Below are 16,699 nucleotides of genomic sequence, written 5' to 3'. Positions count from 1 at the left end.
TCTCTCTCTCTCTCTCTCTCTCTCTCTCTCTCTCTCTCTCTCTCTCTCTCGTTTATTTCTTGACATCACTGGGGATTTTTTTAGCATAATTAGTTATGAGAAGATGTGTACCTAGGATGATGTTTTCCATCAAAAGTTCATAATCTTGACACCATAAAATATTCCATTGGCATTGTATGTTTTTTCTGAATCATTGTGATTGTGTATTCCCAGACCTGTATTTCTAATAACTAATGTGGGGAGGTTCACTCTCACTCTCAAACTCAAACAGACTGGATGGCGGGGTTCATTGTTTTATTTCAAACCCCACGTGGAACTAGCACGCAATGACAATGAACTCAACCTTCTTTTGCCGACATCAACACAGGTTCAATCACAGGTGCATAAAAGCCAACTGATCTACATTGGGATTAAATGATCCTCTTGACTCTAAATCCACTGAATGGGCATATGCCTCTTTTGTCCTGGGTCTAGTACACTACTCTGAGTCAAGGCTAAGTCTATCGCAGCGAGTGGTCAGCGGAGTCGAGACACGAACTGAATACTTATGCTGGTACCGGGATGCTATTTATACTGTCCGCGCAGACTACACTGGAAGCGGCTCTCGAATACTCCCCGAACGGCTGTCTAGAACCGTATGCTAGCCAAATCTGTGTTTGTTTAGGATCTTTGACAGCTGATAACTTTACAAAAAATGCACACATTAGAAATCGGTTTGTTGCTATAAAACCAGCATGAAAAATACTTTTAAACCATGTTATAAAATATAACTTGGGAAGTCCAGATCAAAAAGTAATTATGATTAATTACTCAGAACACATGACCAATTAACGATCGAAACCCAGCAAAATAAAGATTGCTCAAATAAACCACTCCCTGTACCAAATACAATTCACTCCATTACAAAATGAACTCCTGAACTTTCCATACATGTGTCATACTTGCGGTAAAATGGAACTTATGACAAGTTATGTGACGTAAAACTTGACAAAGAAACACAGGTCGCCAAAATGACGCGTGTGACGTCACATAGCGAGACACCGGTCAAACTGAGGAAAACTTTGATTTACTTGATCCAAACATTTATTAATGCACTTTAACTCAAAAAGTATCTCAAGGGAATAAGAAATGAAGTGCACTAAGTTAGATTTACGAAAAAGTTACAATTATGGAGATAATAAATGAATTCCAGACGTCACCTACTGGGTGCAAAAATTCAGGTAGCGTCGAGGGTTTGGGTCGAAGCTGATCAAACATTAAAGCAATTTAAGGAACAACAGGGCTTTAAAAAGTACTTAAGCACGAACATACAGCAACATAATGTCTATATCCACTCATTATTGACATCTAAAAGTAATATATAGCCTTAGATTACATAAACTAGCACGTGCAACTCAATCAATCTAAAAATAGATTTTAGGCGGAATAAAACATGGCCGCCGCTCAGATGTAAATAAGCTGTGTAGACTAGGAGTTTGTGTCGTCTGCTAAGGCGCAGAAAGTTTGTTAGGTTACTTGCTGTAAGGGCAAAAGTCTGTTAGGGCACGCACTTGGCTGTACAGGCACTTGGCTTTAAGGGCACTAAAAGTGCACATTGTCACACTAATATGCAGCCACAAAACCAGACAGCTCTGGCTAAATAATATTAGTTTATTACCATCATTCCCTCCAACTGTGTATCTACCTGCAACTTGTTCCCCGCGGGTTAGGGGGAGTCCCATATTGGTTGGGACGAGAAAGAATTGACCCGATGCTACCCAGCATGTCGTAAGAGGCGACTAACGGTTCTGTTTCTCCTTTTACCCTTGTTAAGTGTTTCTTGTATAGAAAATAGTCAATGTTTGTAAAGATTTTAGTCAAGCAGTATGTAAGAAATGTTAAGTCCTTTGTACTGGAAACTTGCATTCTCCCAGTAAGGTCATATAATGTACTACGTTGCAAGCCCCTGGAGCAATTTTTTGATTAGTGCTTTTGTGAACAAGAAACAATTAACAAGTGGCTCTATCCCATCTCCCCCCTTTCCCCTATCCCATCTCCCCCCTTTCCCCGTCGCGATATAACCTTGAATGGTTGAAAACGACGTTAAACACCAAATAAAGAAAGAAAGAAAGACCTGCAACTTGTTCAAGTGTATTGTCTACTTACTCTCATTGACAATATCAGAATAAGTGTGTATGTCACTGTGTGTGTGTGTGTGTGTGACATCCATGCTATCAACTCTATTGGTGTGTGCATGACTACCGTTCTACCCAAAGGATTTTTTGAAGAAAGCATACTTGTATTTTAGTTGAATGATTGCAAGATCCCCAATGCCATGGGTTCAGTGTAAATTCACTTGCACTTCACCACACAATGAGTATACACTGCTTGTTTTTATGTCTATGTGGTAATATATATTTAATGATTTATTAATATTGACGTTTATGTTCTCATTCCTTACATGCATGTCTTCCTATTCCCATTTCCAGTGGCCAATCAGCGGTCTTCTTTTAAGAAATTTGATGTATTTTACAACTGTTGAGCATTTTCTGGTTTTCCTGGAAACTTTGCGTACATGTGTATCTTCATATAGATGTACTTCCCATCCCATGGCATTGTTTATCGATCTCTTGAAAATTATTGTTATTTTGTGCATTATTATGGGAATAATTTTGTTGTGTTTGTCCCTGATGGTATGTGCTTCAAATCACTGGTACCATATTCACAATGTATGAGAAATCAGATAAGCATTTTGTGATTCATATACATGTATTGTAATGATGTATGAATTTGTATTTTGTTGGTTTGTGAGATGATTTTTTTTATGCATGGAGATGGGCTGAGGACAATGTGGCATCAATGCTAATGCTATCTGACATGAAATGATGAATTGCTCAAAAGTTCAACATTACATACATGCGGTAGTTTGTGGTTCATACCTTTGGATGTATGTAACAGTGGTGCTGGTTGGCTAAGCTTGAGTGAGATGTAGATATTGCATGTATGTTTAGGTGCGATTCACACTGTGTATTTCAGTGGTGGAATAGTAATCATGAATTGATTTAGATTTACATGTATGAACAGTTATTGTTACGGTGTTTCCAGTGTGTTTTGGTGCTCAAAATGGGTTACATGATATTATATCAGTGCATGGAACGTTGTTATGAGTCTTATACTTGTGGAGATTTCAACATTAAGCTATGTTCTTTTTATAATACAGATTTCTGTCCTTAATAGTTGATATGATTACTTGTGTAAGAAGGCATGTATCTTGGTGAGTATATGCTCATGTCTATGTCTGAAAAACACCCAATGTTCTTTTTTCTTTTCTTTTTTAACACTTGCCAGTTTGTGCCATTTTTACAATGCACTGCCTCAGTATTTTGTAAGACTAAGAGTCTAAATTTAATTGTGATGTAATGTGAACCATAATCATAAATTCCGTTCACAACCACTCTTGACTTCATCATGATCCCATATAAGTCATTAACTACAGCATCTGTACAGTAGTTGAATGCTAAGTGGAAAACATTTCAAGTTAGTCAGAGCCTGTGTATGTAAATATAACAATACATAGCGTTAGTATATAAACAAGTAAAATTGGGCAGCAAAGGCACAAACTATTTCGCTCGTCCATTTTTTCTTTAATAAAGCATTACCCATCTGAAGGAGGGGGGGGGGGGATATTTTGCTAGTAAAACCCATACTACTTAATAGAAAGACAAAAACGGCAGAGAATATAATATGCATTTTGTTGGAAACGTTCAGAATTAGAGATGGAGGTAGTTGTCCCACTTGAGGGACTGGTCTCTACGTTTGCATGATCGCTTTTCACACTGTTTTAGTTTTTTCATTGTTTTGTATATGCTTACAATGTATTAAAATCATATGCAGCAAAGAAGTAAAAGTTAGACATGTGTGAGCTCTTGTTGCTAACATTTCTGGCAGACAATATTTTTCAAGTACATGTAATTGAAACAAGTACGATGACAACCACCTGTTCTTGTGCGTTCCATTTGACTGTATGGCAGCATTGAGATCACTAGGCCACATTTCTCCACCCTTCTACAGTGACCGTGGCCATTGTACCATCTCTACCTCTGCTCAAGTTTTACCGTTCATTTTGGCTTGTTCCATCAATTTCACTTCCAGCAAACATTCAATCTGCTGTGGGCAACAAGGAGAGAAGAGAATATTTTGTGTCTGGATAACTGTTCCATTCCCCGTCAAGAGTTGAATCAATTCCTTGACTGTTTATCTGTAATTGTATTTGTAATTGTGTGTGTGTCTTTGAACTTCGTGTCCTAAAAACTGCAAGAGTAAATGTAAAATAATACGGCATTCTGTTGATCGGCCTTAAAGGCGGTCCTTAATGGAGCCCAAAGTCGACTTGGCGAAGGCTTTTTACCAAAAACTCAGTGCTAAAGCTCCGTGCGACCAGCTTCACGAAGTAAACTTCACATAGTCGACTTGGCGAAGGCTTTTTACCAAAAACTCAGTGCTGAAGTTTCGTGCGACCAGCTTCACGAACTAAAACTTCACATAGTTGACTTGGCGAAGGCTTTTTACCAAAAACTCAGTGCTGAAGTTTCGTGCGACCAGCTTCACGAAGTAAACTTCACATAGTCGACTTCGCCCAGTTAAGGACAGGCTTACCATCGCCCCCCCCCCCCCCCCCCCCCCCGCGGGTTAGGGGGTGTCCCATATTGGTTGGGACGAGAAAGAATTTACCCGATGCTCCCCAGCATGTCGTAAGAGGCGACTAACGGATTCTGTTTCTCCTTTTACCCTTGTTAAGTGTTTCTTGTATAGAATATAGTCAATGTTTGTAAAGATTTTAGTCAAGCAGTATGTAAGAAATGTTAAGTCCTTTGTACTGGAAACTTGCATTCTCCCAGTAAGGTCATATATTGTACTACGTTGCAAGCCCCTGGAGCAATTTTTTTATTAGTGCTTTTGTGAACAAGAAACAATTAACAAGTGGCTCTATCCCATCTACCCCCTTACCTCCGTCGCGATATAACATTGAATGGTTGAAAACGACGTTAAACACCAAATTAGAGAAAGAAAGAAAGACAGGCTTAACATCCAGATATTCACATTGTGATTACACTTACAGCATGCATGATATGATGTCTGGTTGATGAACTCAAGTTTCTTGATTATTTCAGTTGTTTGTACTGACAGAACGTGTTATAACTGCAGCAGGATACCAATGCATGAACAAATGCTCAATCTACAGAATTACAGTTTGTGTCATTGAACGAGCGAGATGCAAGAGCAATTGTTAAATTATGGAGTAACTTGGAGAAGAATGGAATACATGTTTGAACTATGCAGGATAATTGAATGAAGATTTAAGTGTCAAAGGTTTGAATCAATTGTTAAACAATACAGAGCAACTGGTGGATGTGCTCTTGGCACACAGGACGTTTGCATGACGATGTTTGTGTCTTTGAATCGGGGGATGTAGATTAAAACAAAGGTTGTCTGTGAAGTGTATGTCAGGGTTCCTGCAGGGCAGAGCTGATACAATTCAAGGAGTTTTCAAGGACATTTCCAGGACCAAATAAATCCTTTTCAAGGACATGATTTTCCCCAAATTAATGCAAAGCACCAAGCTTACCTTCAGTTTTTCAAGTCATCAAGTTTCTGGTGAATTTCTATTAGTCATTCCGTAGTTGTTTCCCTTGCCAACTTCCGGGAAGGGAAGCAACTACGGGTGACTAGTAATAGTTCATCTGCTTTCGTTTTCACTCGATCTTTTATTCTCCCCAAATGTGTACTGTAATTGACGAAAAAAAAGGGGGTTGCATTTTTTTTTAAATAAGACAAGCTGCTGACGAAATGTATAGACAACAATTTGGAAAAATCAAGTACTTTTCAATGACTATTTAACAAAACTCTATTTTCAAGCACTTTTCAAGGCCTGGAAAAGGTTTTCCAATTTTCAAGGAGTTTTCCAGGGTTCAAGGACTCTGTACGAACCCTGGCATGTGGCGGTGACACCGTTGGAATGGATTTTCTTTTCTGTCAAATGCATGCGTTTGAAAAGTTTAATTGCATTATATATGAACAGAAATGCATGTATGTCTGTAAGAGATCTGTGTACATATGTTCATCTCTTCCCATGTGACTGAGTGCATTTGATTTTGTGATTTAATAGATATATTTGAGACATTGAAGTACAAGAAATAATAATTTGGTATGCTAAATATTTGGGGTGGTGGGGGGTGGTAGTGTGTGCACAAGCTGCAATAAGTTTTGTGCATTAAACTATGTTAGAAAGTGAGGGTTGTTATTTATTGGTACCCCCCGCGGGTTTGGGGGAAGAATTTACCCGATGCTTCCCAGCATGTCGTAAGAGGCGACTAACGGATTCTGTTTCTCCTTTTACCCTTGTTAAGTGTTTCTTGTATAGAATATAGTCAATGTTTGTAAAGATTTTAGTCAAGCAGTATGTAAGAAATGTTAAGTCCTTTGTACTGGAAACTTGCATTCTCCCAGTCAGGTAATATATTGTACTACGTTGCAAGCCCCTGGAGCAATTTTTTGATTAGTGCTTTTGTGAACAAGAAACAATTAACAAGTGGCTCTAGCCCATCTCCCCCCTTTCCCCGTCGCGATATAACCTTGAACGGTTAAAAATGACGTTAAACACCAAATAAAGAAAGAAAGAAAGTCAATTTTTGAGTCACTTGAGAAAAAGTGACTATGTAATCGGTCAGTGTTAGTCTGTCCGGCCGGCCGTCCGTAGACACCACCTTAACGTTGGACTTTTCTCGGAAACTATCAAAGCGATCGGGCTCATATTTTGTTTAGTCGTGACCTCCAATGACCTCTACACTTTAACGATGGTTTCGTTGACCTTTGACCTTTTTCAAGGTCACAGGTCAGCGTCAAAGGAAAAATTAGACATTTTATATCTTTGACAAACTTTTCTCGGAAACTATCAAAGCGATCGGGCTCATATTTTGTTTAGTCGTGACCTCCAATGACCTCTACACTTTAACGATGGTTTCGTTGACCTTTGACCTTTTTCAAGGTCACAGGTCAGCGTCAAAGGAAAAATTAGACATTTTATATCTTTGACAAAGTTCATCGGATGTGATTGAAACTTTGTAGGATTATTCTTTACATCAAAGTATTTACATCTGTAGCCTTTTACGAACGTTATCAGAAAAACAAGGGAGATAACTAGCCTTTTCTGTTCGGCAACACACAACTTAACGTTGGGCTTTTCTCGGAAACTATAAAAGTGACCGGGCTCAAATTTTATGTGAACTAGACTCATTGTGTTGTGAATAGCAATTTCTTCCTGTCCATCTGATGCCTCATATAATATTCAGAACTGCGAAAGTGACTCGATCGAGCGTTTGCTCTTCTTGTTGTAAAGATTTTAGTCAAGCAGTATAAGAAATGTTAAGTCCTTTGTACTGGAAACTTGCATTCTCCCAGTAAGGTCATATATTGTACTACGTTGCAAGCCCCTGGAGCAAATGTTTGATTACATGTAGTGCTTTTGTGAACAAGAAACAATTGACAAGTGGCTCTATCCCATCTCCCCCCTTTCCCCGTCGCGATATAACCTTCGTGGTTGAAAACGACGTTAAACACCAAATAAAGAAAAGGTATTTATTGGTGTTTCTCGTCTCAAGCAACTAAGGGGTCATGTAAGACCGATTCAGCATCAATCTTATACAGTGGAACCCCCCTTTAAAGACCCCCCAATTTAAGACTCCCTCCTTTTTAAGACCTGGTTTTCTCAGACTTGCTGTTCATAACTTCTGAAAAATTACTCCCATTTTGAGACTCCCTTCTTTTTAAGACCCATTTTTTCAGATTTGTGGAGGTCTTAAAAGGGGGTTCCACTGTACTCAGATTTGTTCTTTGCATACTTTAAAAACTATTTAAAAGTAAGGTTTATACGCAAAACTTGATGCATTTAGTAACATTTGTAGCTGCATGTGTTTGTGAATGAACACAAGGAATGACCAAAAAATGAATTAATTTACGATGGACAAATGCAGCATTTTTTATAACGTTTTCATTGTTTTAACTTCTTGATAATTCAAATGTTACTTTAATACAGTTATACTGTAGTTAAGAGTATATCATATTTTATACTGTATGAAGTCATGTGTATGTTTGTGAGTTTGAAGTAAAGATTTAATTGAACATTGTTTCCTTGTTTTTGATGCGAGTTGTATGTATCATGTCTGAATATCTTGGAGTGCATCCTTGAGGATGAAAGTTTTCATGCAGAATTCCGGATTTTTAAAATACATGTATTTTCTGCATTAGTTTCCAGATTTAAAAAAAAGTTAAGTGGAAACTCTCTCTCTCTCTCTCTCTCTCTCTCTCTCTCTCTCTCTCTCTCTCTCTCTCATAATTGGAAGAGCGCCTGCACCTCTTTCTTCTCAATTCACTTCCCACAATTTAAGAGACCCGACAAAAATGTATGCTCCACGGCCTCGTATAGATCAAGTCCAGCCTACTCTTTTCGGGGACTAATCTTTGGAATTCACTTCCAAGCGGTCTCAAACATTCTGTCAATGCCAAGACTTTTAAAGACAGATATTTCTCATTCCTTATACATGGCACATTTCGTTCTCACTTAGCCTGAACATGTATATTGTTGATGCCTTATTTGTACCTTTTACACGTTTCAGTAGATAAATGTACTTAATTAATTTCATAACATGACTTATGTAACGATGCTACATGCTATTACTTGCAACGTAGTTGCTTCATTGACTCCTCAGTTTCACGGATTTTTTTCTTCCCTCGAAGTTTCACACGTTTTTTTACAATACAATACAATACAATACAATACAATAACTTTATTAATCTCTAAAAGAGAAATTACATTGCTGAGCGTTTGTAATTTCTCTTTTAGAGATTAATAAAGTTATTGTATTGTATTGTATTGTATTGTATTGTTGCTTGAAACAGTTTTCATTATACCTTTGACAATAATGTCATGTTCGTTTGTATGTATATTTTTGTTTGTTTAGTCTGTTAATCACCCCCCGCGGGTTAGGGGGAATCCCATATTGGTTGGGACGAGAAAGAATTTACCCGATGCTACCCAGCATGTCGTAAGAGGCGACTAACGGTTCTGTTTCTCCTTTTACCCTTGTTAAGTGTTTCTTGTATAGAAAATAGTCAATGTTTGTAAAGATTTTAGTCAAGCAGTATGTAAGAAATGTTAAGTCCTTTGTACTGGAAACTTGCATTCTCCCAGTAAGGTCATATATTGTACTACGTTGCAAGCCCCTGGAGCAATTTTTTGATTAGTGCTTTTGTGAACAAGAAACAATTAACAAGTGGCTCTATCCCATCTCCCCCCTTTCCCCTATCCCATCTCCCTCCTTTCCCCGTCGCGATATAACCTTGAATGGTTGAAAACGACGTTAAACACCAAATAAAGAAAGAAAGAAAGTCTGTTAATCGTTTGCTTGTTTGTCGTTTACTTTTATTACTTCTTTAATTGATATTCCAACATTTTTAAAGCGTATTATCATTAGATTAAACCCTCCCATGGGCGAGGGCTGGATGTAAAAAAGCACCTGTTTGCTTATGCCATTACCCTCGTAAATAAAGAATTTGTCATTGTCATTGTCTCTCTCTCTCTCTCTCAAGACGGGCTTGCAATGGAAGGATTCTAAAGTTATCAGCCCCTGTAATTTCTGACACCCTCACTTGCATTTATTCCCGCAGTGGGGCACTGCGGTTATGAAATTAAAGGCCCCTCCTGTTTTTGGAACCGCAGGAGCTTTCTAGTTTGCTGTTAGGTAGATTTTTGGTTCCTCTTTCCTGTCATGCTCTCTTTTTCTTCATGAATTCTTTTCTTTTTTCTGCCTTCTTGCTCATTCACCTGTATTTTTTCCAAAAATCTCTTCTCTTGCCGCTTGTCTCGCGATTCATGTATAGTTTAATCTGTTAGTGTTCTGATGTAAGTCCAGCAGTAGATAGGTTAAGCCTATTTTAACATACTGGAAACTGGTAATCTTCCAGTAGGTATTAATTTAGTTTTACTAAAGCCTGCTGGGACACAAGTAATGGGTTAGTGCATTTGTAAACAGGAATCGCTTGACAAGTGGCCCCCTTCATCCCCCCCTTCCTCGTCCTGATATGGCTCTGCGTAGTCGGCTGGACGTTAAGCAACAAATAAACAAACAAACAAACTTGCATTTATAATCTGTTTAGAACAAAAATATTTTCCAATAGCCCTCAAGCAGGCTAAAATCATTCCTCTGTTTAAATCTGGCGAAAAGAAAGACACCTCAAATTATAGGCCGATTTCTATACTGTCAGTATTATCAAAACCACTGGAACGACATATAAACAAACACCTATTGTCGCACTTTGATCACAATCAATTATTTCACCCTAACCAGTCTGGGACACAAGTAATGGGTTAGTGCATTTGTAAACAGGAATCGCTTGACAAGTGGCCCCCTTCATCCCCCCCTTCCTCGTCCTGATATGGCTCTGCGTAGTCGGCTGGACGTTAAGCAACAAATAAACAAACAAACAAACAAATTATTTTTATATACATATATATATGTATATGTCAATGGGCATGGGATTTACAGCTTTGTTGCGTCAGTGCAATCTACTCTATAATTCTTAACTTATGTCAAATGAACTTACATTTTTCATTTAAGCAATGTATTGTATGTAAATTGATGATATGTTCTTACTTTCATTTTATTATAATCATGTAGCAGTAGTTTTCTTTACTTGCTTATTCTTTAGCAATTTTAGACTAGTCCCTCTTTAGGGCGAGGGCCAGATGTAAAAACGCAGATCACTGCTAATTACTCTATTACCCTCGTTAAATAAAGAATTGTTCTTGTTATCTCTATCTCTCTCTCTCTCTCTCTCTCTCTCTCTCTCTCTCTCTCTCTCTCTCTCTCTCTCTCTCTCTCTCTCTCTCTCTCTCTCTCTCTCTCTCTCCTATTTTTATATTTGACTAAATGAACAAAATCCTTTTGTGAACACAAGACACAAACAAAGTTCACTGAAAAAAGATCAGAAAAAAGACAGTGCCTTCTAGTGATTGCTTGTTCAAAAAAAAGAGGTACATGTAGTAAAAAAAAGATATGTAAACCACACACACACACATAAACAGGCATCCATCTTTCAGCACAAGAGTAGTCAAGGAGGTAATATTCTCTACAGTGAAAAAAACATTTCTGATGGCCCAACATCTGCTGCCACTGGTCATTCTACAAGGTATAGGATTTTCTTTAAACCTCAAACATTGGACAATTAAACTGTTTTCAAAAAGTGTAACATTAACAAGGGCGGATCCAGGATCTTAAGGAAGGGGGGGGCACACCCAAACTTTTTGGCATAAACTTGAAGGCGCGAAGCCCTAATTTAGGGCGCTAAACACCCGAACATCCTAGGGGGGTCCGGGGGCATGCCCCCCCAGGAATTTGTTTTTTCAAGGAAGCAAAATGCTGCAATCTAGGGCCACCTGAGCCCAGAAACTGTCATTTAATCGTTCTCTCTCTCTCTCTCTCTCTCTCTCTCTCTCTCTCTCTCTCTCTCTCTCTCTCTCTCTCTCTCTCTCTCTCCCTCTCTCTCTCTCTCTCTCTCTCTCTCTTTTTTCTTTTTTCCCTGAAGTGATGGAATGCCTGGGCCCATTCGCCCCCCCCCCCCCCCCCCCTAAATCTGCCACTGATTAACTGTGGTTCATGAGGCACAAACTTTTTACAGGTACAGTCTATCCTGTCCATAACGACCACCTAAGTCACCAACCGAAAATGGTCATTTCAGACAGGTGGTTGCGATGGACAGATTTGTTGATTTCCCAGGTCCCAGGTCAAATTTAGTGCAGACATGCTAGTCCCGTTGTGTGTAAACGCAAGCACAAGACCAAGTATGCATGGAAGAGATCCTGTAATCCAGAGTTCGGTGGGTTATATAAACACAAAAATATAAGCATACATCCCCCGAAATCGGTGTATCGTTGCCTAAATGCCTAAAAAACAGTCATACATGTTACAACCCACTTATGAAACAAGTCGCGTAAGGCGAAAATACAATATTTAGTCAAGTAGCTGTCGAACTCACAGAATGAAACGCAATGCCATTTTACTCGTAGCATCGTCAGGCCACCGCTCATGGCAAAGGCAGTGAAATTGACAAGAAGAGCGGGGTAGTAGTTGCGCTAAGAAGGATAGCACGCTTTTCTGTACCTCTCTTTGTTTTAACTTTCTGAGCGTGTTTTTAATCCAAACATATCATATCTATATGTTTTTGGAATCAGGAACCGACAAGGAATAAGATGAAAGTGGTTTTAAATTGATTTGGACAATTTAATTTTGATAATAATTTTTATATATTTAATTTTCAGAGCTTGTTTTTAATCCGAATATAACATATTTATATGTTTTTGGAATCAGCAAATGATGGAGAATAAGATAAACGTAAATTTGGATCGTTTTATACATTTTTTTTTTTTTTTACAATTTTCAGATTTTTAATGACCAAAGTCATTAATTAATTTTTAAGCCACCAAGCTGAAATGCAATACCGAACCCCGGGCTTCGTCGAAGATTACTTGACCAAAATTTCAACCAATTTGGTTGAAAAATGAGGGCGTGACAGTGCCGCCTCAACTTTCACGAAAAGCCGGATATGACGTCATCAAAGACATTTATCAAAAAAATGAAAAAAACGTTCGGGGATTTCATACCCAGGAACTCTCATGTCAAATTTCATAAAGATCGGTCCAGTAGTTTAGTCTGAATCGCTCTACACACACACACACACACACACACAGACAGACAGACAGACACACGCACATACACCACGACCCTCGTTTCGATTCCCCCTCGACGTTAAAATATTTAGTCAAAACTTGACTAAATATAAAAACACACAAGTGTACATGGGAGCCCATGAACACAGGAGGAGAAAAAGAAAAGGCTAGTCCAGTGTGAAAAGCACTGCCACTTTGAAGAAAAAAATAAATCTCAAACATTCTTCTCCTGATGCACTGTCTCATTTTGAAGATGTACTTGCTAAATCATGAGGCTTTGTATCCACACTAGCAATACAGAATTTTTTGTAGCAACAGTCTGAACAGAAATAAAATCTGTTTATTCGACATAGTGAAAGAATACTATACAAAAGAAAAAAACATGTGCATCGACCGGGAATCGAACCCGGGTCACCCGCGTGGCAGGCGAGTATTCTACCACTAGACCACCGATGCTTCATGGCTGCTTTATGAAATTAGGTATAGTGTTTCGTACGCAAGACAGTAAGCATGTATTCTACTTTCACTTTTAGGGTGAACTACTGTGCCTCGTCTAAGAAACACGAGGCCGAAATATAGATAAGTTGCTTAGTTTTTTGTTACTTTGTTAATGACTGCTTCCGATGGAGCCACTGAATGCACTGACGAAGCTTTACCCACCACCAAAAAAGTTGCTGGGAATACTTTATTTTGACGATCATGAGGATCTTGCCGACATGTGACTGTGCACAACATGAGACCGTAGGTAGACTAGTTCATATGAAAACCAGGGTGTGTGTGTGTTTCTGCACAAGCATTTGCCAGAAATACTGTAGATAGCTGCACTATCTCTGCGGGTTGAGATGCGTGCCCGTTGAAGTCGGGATAGCGCGAATATAGGTCACGCCCTGGCTGCGTCCGTCAGTTTCGGCCAAGTGTTTCAATCTTCACCTGTTCGCCATCGTTAGTAGTCGGCAAGGCTGTCACTGGGTCTGAGTCAGGGCTGAGATCATTCAGAGAATAGTCAGTTTCTATTATTGGTTTCTTCCGTCGTTCATAAAGTGTTTCTAGGGTTCCCCATGTGAGTCTTAGTCGGTTTTGGACAGCCGCCATTATTCAGTTGCCACGTCCGCAGTCTTAGTCAGAGATGATCATCAGTGTCCTTTGGTGACTAATTAATACGAATGAACACTTTTTATAAGTAAGCACATCCAAGTGGCGTACCTGATAACATAACATGTATTCATGTTTCCTTTTCAAAGATTTATTCATTAATTTATTTGGAAAATTGAGTCTTCTCATTTTAAAACAGCCCCATGATATGAGTCGGTACATGCTCGATTATTTCGGGGTTGGGGGTTGGGTCGGGGGGGGGGGGGGGGGGGGGGAGGGGGGGGAGGGAGCGGAGTCTTCTTTTACGACATAGTTTGACCGAGTCTGAACAGCTATATATCTGTCAGGGTGGCATACCTGGTAATGAGCTAGCAGATTTGATGGGCCGGCCCGAAAAAAACTTAACTCGAAAAGATGATGATGTTAGTAATGATGTCACGATGTTGATGGTGATGGTGATGATGATATAAGGATAATGATGATTATGAGGATGATGAAGACGATGACGATGATGATCATGATGATCAAGATGATGACAGATGATGATGATGATGATGATGATGATGACTGATCAGGGAACCTAGTCAGTAATATGGTTGGGTTGGAACTACTGAACTTGATTTCAAGCAGACATATTGGCATCACCGTTGTGAATAAAATGTATGTGGTCAAGTTTCTGCATGTGCTGAAGTGTTACCACTGCAGCAACTACGGGCTTGCTTGCTTGACCAATTAACATGTTACTGATTCATTCACAAACTGATTGACATGCGTGCATAAACATAATACAGTTCCCAAACGAATTCATGCCTCGTATAGCCGGTTTCATAATTAGATCTACAAAGCACGGCGGCACACATACACAAACACACACACACTGATACACACACACACGCACGCACGCGCGCACACACGGCTGTGACACACCGCACAAACACACCGCCTACACACACAACGTACACACATACATACTCACACACACACACACACACACACATACACCGTACACACACTTTCACACACCGGCTCACACCTGACACACCGTGCACACACACACACTGACACACACACACACAGCACACACACACACTGACGCACACACACATGACACACACACACACACACCGTCACACACACACTGTGATACACACACACACTGTGACACACACACACACACACACACACCGGGCACTGATACACGCGCGCACACACACACACCACACACAGTCACAGGCGGGTGGATGAGTAGGGGTGTAGGGTAATGTAAAGTGACGTTGACTTGAAGTTATGTCACCAAAAAAAACCTACTTTTATCATACTTATATGCGGTGACTCACACAGATTAGCGACAAAAGGTTTACCGGACAGCTTTGGAAACCATCACAGTATATTTATTTCTACGTAATCTAACTCATACTGCTCGCGTGTGACCTACCGACGGCAGGATGTACTGAGAAATATCCAGGTACAGGAACCTGGAGTACACATCTTTGTTTTTAACACGCCGTGCTGCTCGACTCAGGTTTCGTCAAAGCATGCTTTGGGCCCAGAAGGCCAGTGCACAGTATGTTCACACGTGTACACTCATCACACACACACACACACACACACACACATGCACACACACACACACACACACCATTACTAGCTATTTTCTAGTCAACTATACGTATAACCAATTCGTTTTCTTTCATTTCTTTTTCTTTCATACTCTATCATCCAGTGGCTGGGAAAATCAAGGTCGCTTTTTCCAATTGGAAAGCTAGCTGCAACACGAGTCGCGCAACCGGTGTGTGCGTGTTTAGGTGTTATTAACTACATGCACTTCTTGCCATGGACCTGCATAATGTCATTTACCGAGGTCTATTACGTACCACGGCGGTACGTGACCACAGGTACGTGACACGGGTTTGGACATGCATTATGTCTCCGAGTCATTACATGAATTTGAGTAAAATCTTTCCCGGCCTGTCGTCGCATATGTAGCATCGGTGGTCTAGTGGTAGAATACTCGCCTGCCACGCGGGTGACCCGGGTTCGATTCCCGGTCGATGCACAGTCATTTTTTGTTTTCTATTTTGACTTTGCGATTTTTTTTTACTGCGGTGTCGTAATTAATCACCTTCCCCCTTGTTAAAGGCTGACATTGTCCTATTTAATTACTTCCAGGGCTTTTCCCATCGTTGCGGGGATGTATAAATTAAGCTTCCTGCAAAGTTTTAGCTTTGAAGTCCTTACCAATTACGAGAAATAATTAATTCTTTATTGCTATGTTCTCCACGACTTGGGCTATTTTTAGACCGTCAACACAGACAGTACAGCGTCGCCAATCCCCGCGTGAAGGCCGGAAATCGCTCACCTTCCACGTGCAAAACGTAGTGACTGATATTGACACGCCAGATTAGCGCGGTAGCGTATTGTGCTATTAAGCAGAAAAGCGCGCTTTTCTGTATTCTTGTTAACTTCCTAATTTCCGGAAAACATCCACTTTTACTTTGAGACTGTTTTGTTTACATTCGACACTATCAAAACCACTTTGCAATACTGAAATAATTTTTTCTGTGTTCGAAAGCTACAGCTAATCGTTATTATATCCCCTTAGGTACAGTTTTATAACATTACTGGCACATGTAAACAATAGGAATTAATTAATGAACGCTACGTATATGGCAGCCTTTAAAGAAAAGAAAGAAAACAAGTCAGTTCTATATAATATACCGGCTTTGAAACTGAACTTATGCTAGAAGTGACAGCTTCGGCAGACTTTCAAGTCCAGTGCTCTACCAACTTAGCTATCAGATTCCAAGCTACCAGCTACCAGACCATACTGACCATACCAGAAAAGCA

At 39.7% G+C, this 16,699-nt stretch overlaps 2 non-coding genes across 2 annotated transcripts; one reads left to right on the top strand and one right to left on the bottom strand.

Annotated features, from left to right (window-relative positions):
* Window positions 1-13,145: 13,145 nt before the first annotated feature.
* Window positions 13,146-13,216, bottom strand: Trnag-gcc (transfer RNA glycine (anticodon GCC)). Its single transcript has one exon. It is a non-coding gene; the product is annotated as a tRNA-Gly (tRNA).
* A 2,621-nt stretch (window positions 13,217-15,837) lies between these two features.
* Window positions 15,838-15,908, top strand: Trnag-gcc (transfer RNA glycine (anticodon GCC)). The gene has a single exon. It is a non-coding gene; the product is annotated as a tRNA-Gly (tRNA).
* Window positions 15,909-16,699: the final 791 nt, after the last annotated feature.

Source organism: Littorina saxatilis, linkage group LG2, assembly GCF_037325665.1.
Source record: "Littorina saxatilis isolate snail1 linkage group LG2, US_GU_Lsax_2.0, whole genome shotgun sequence".
NCBI classification, from domain to species: Eukaryota; Metazoa; Mollusca; class Gastropoda; order Littorinimorpha; family Littorinidae; genus Littorina; species Littorina saxatilis.
The sequence above is the reverse complement of the archived record's forward strand: the minus strand, read 5'-3'. Positions and strand labels throughout refer to the sequence as shown.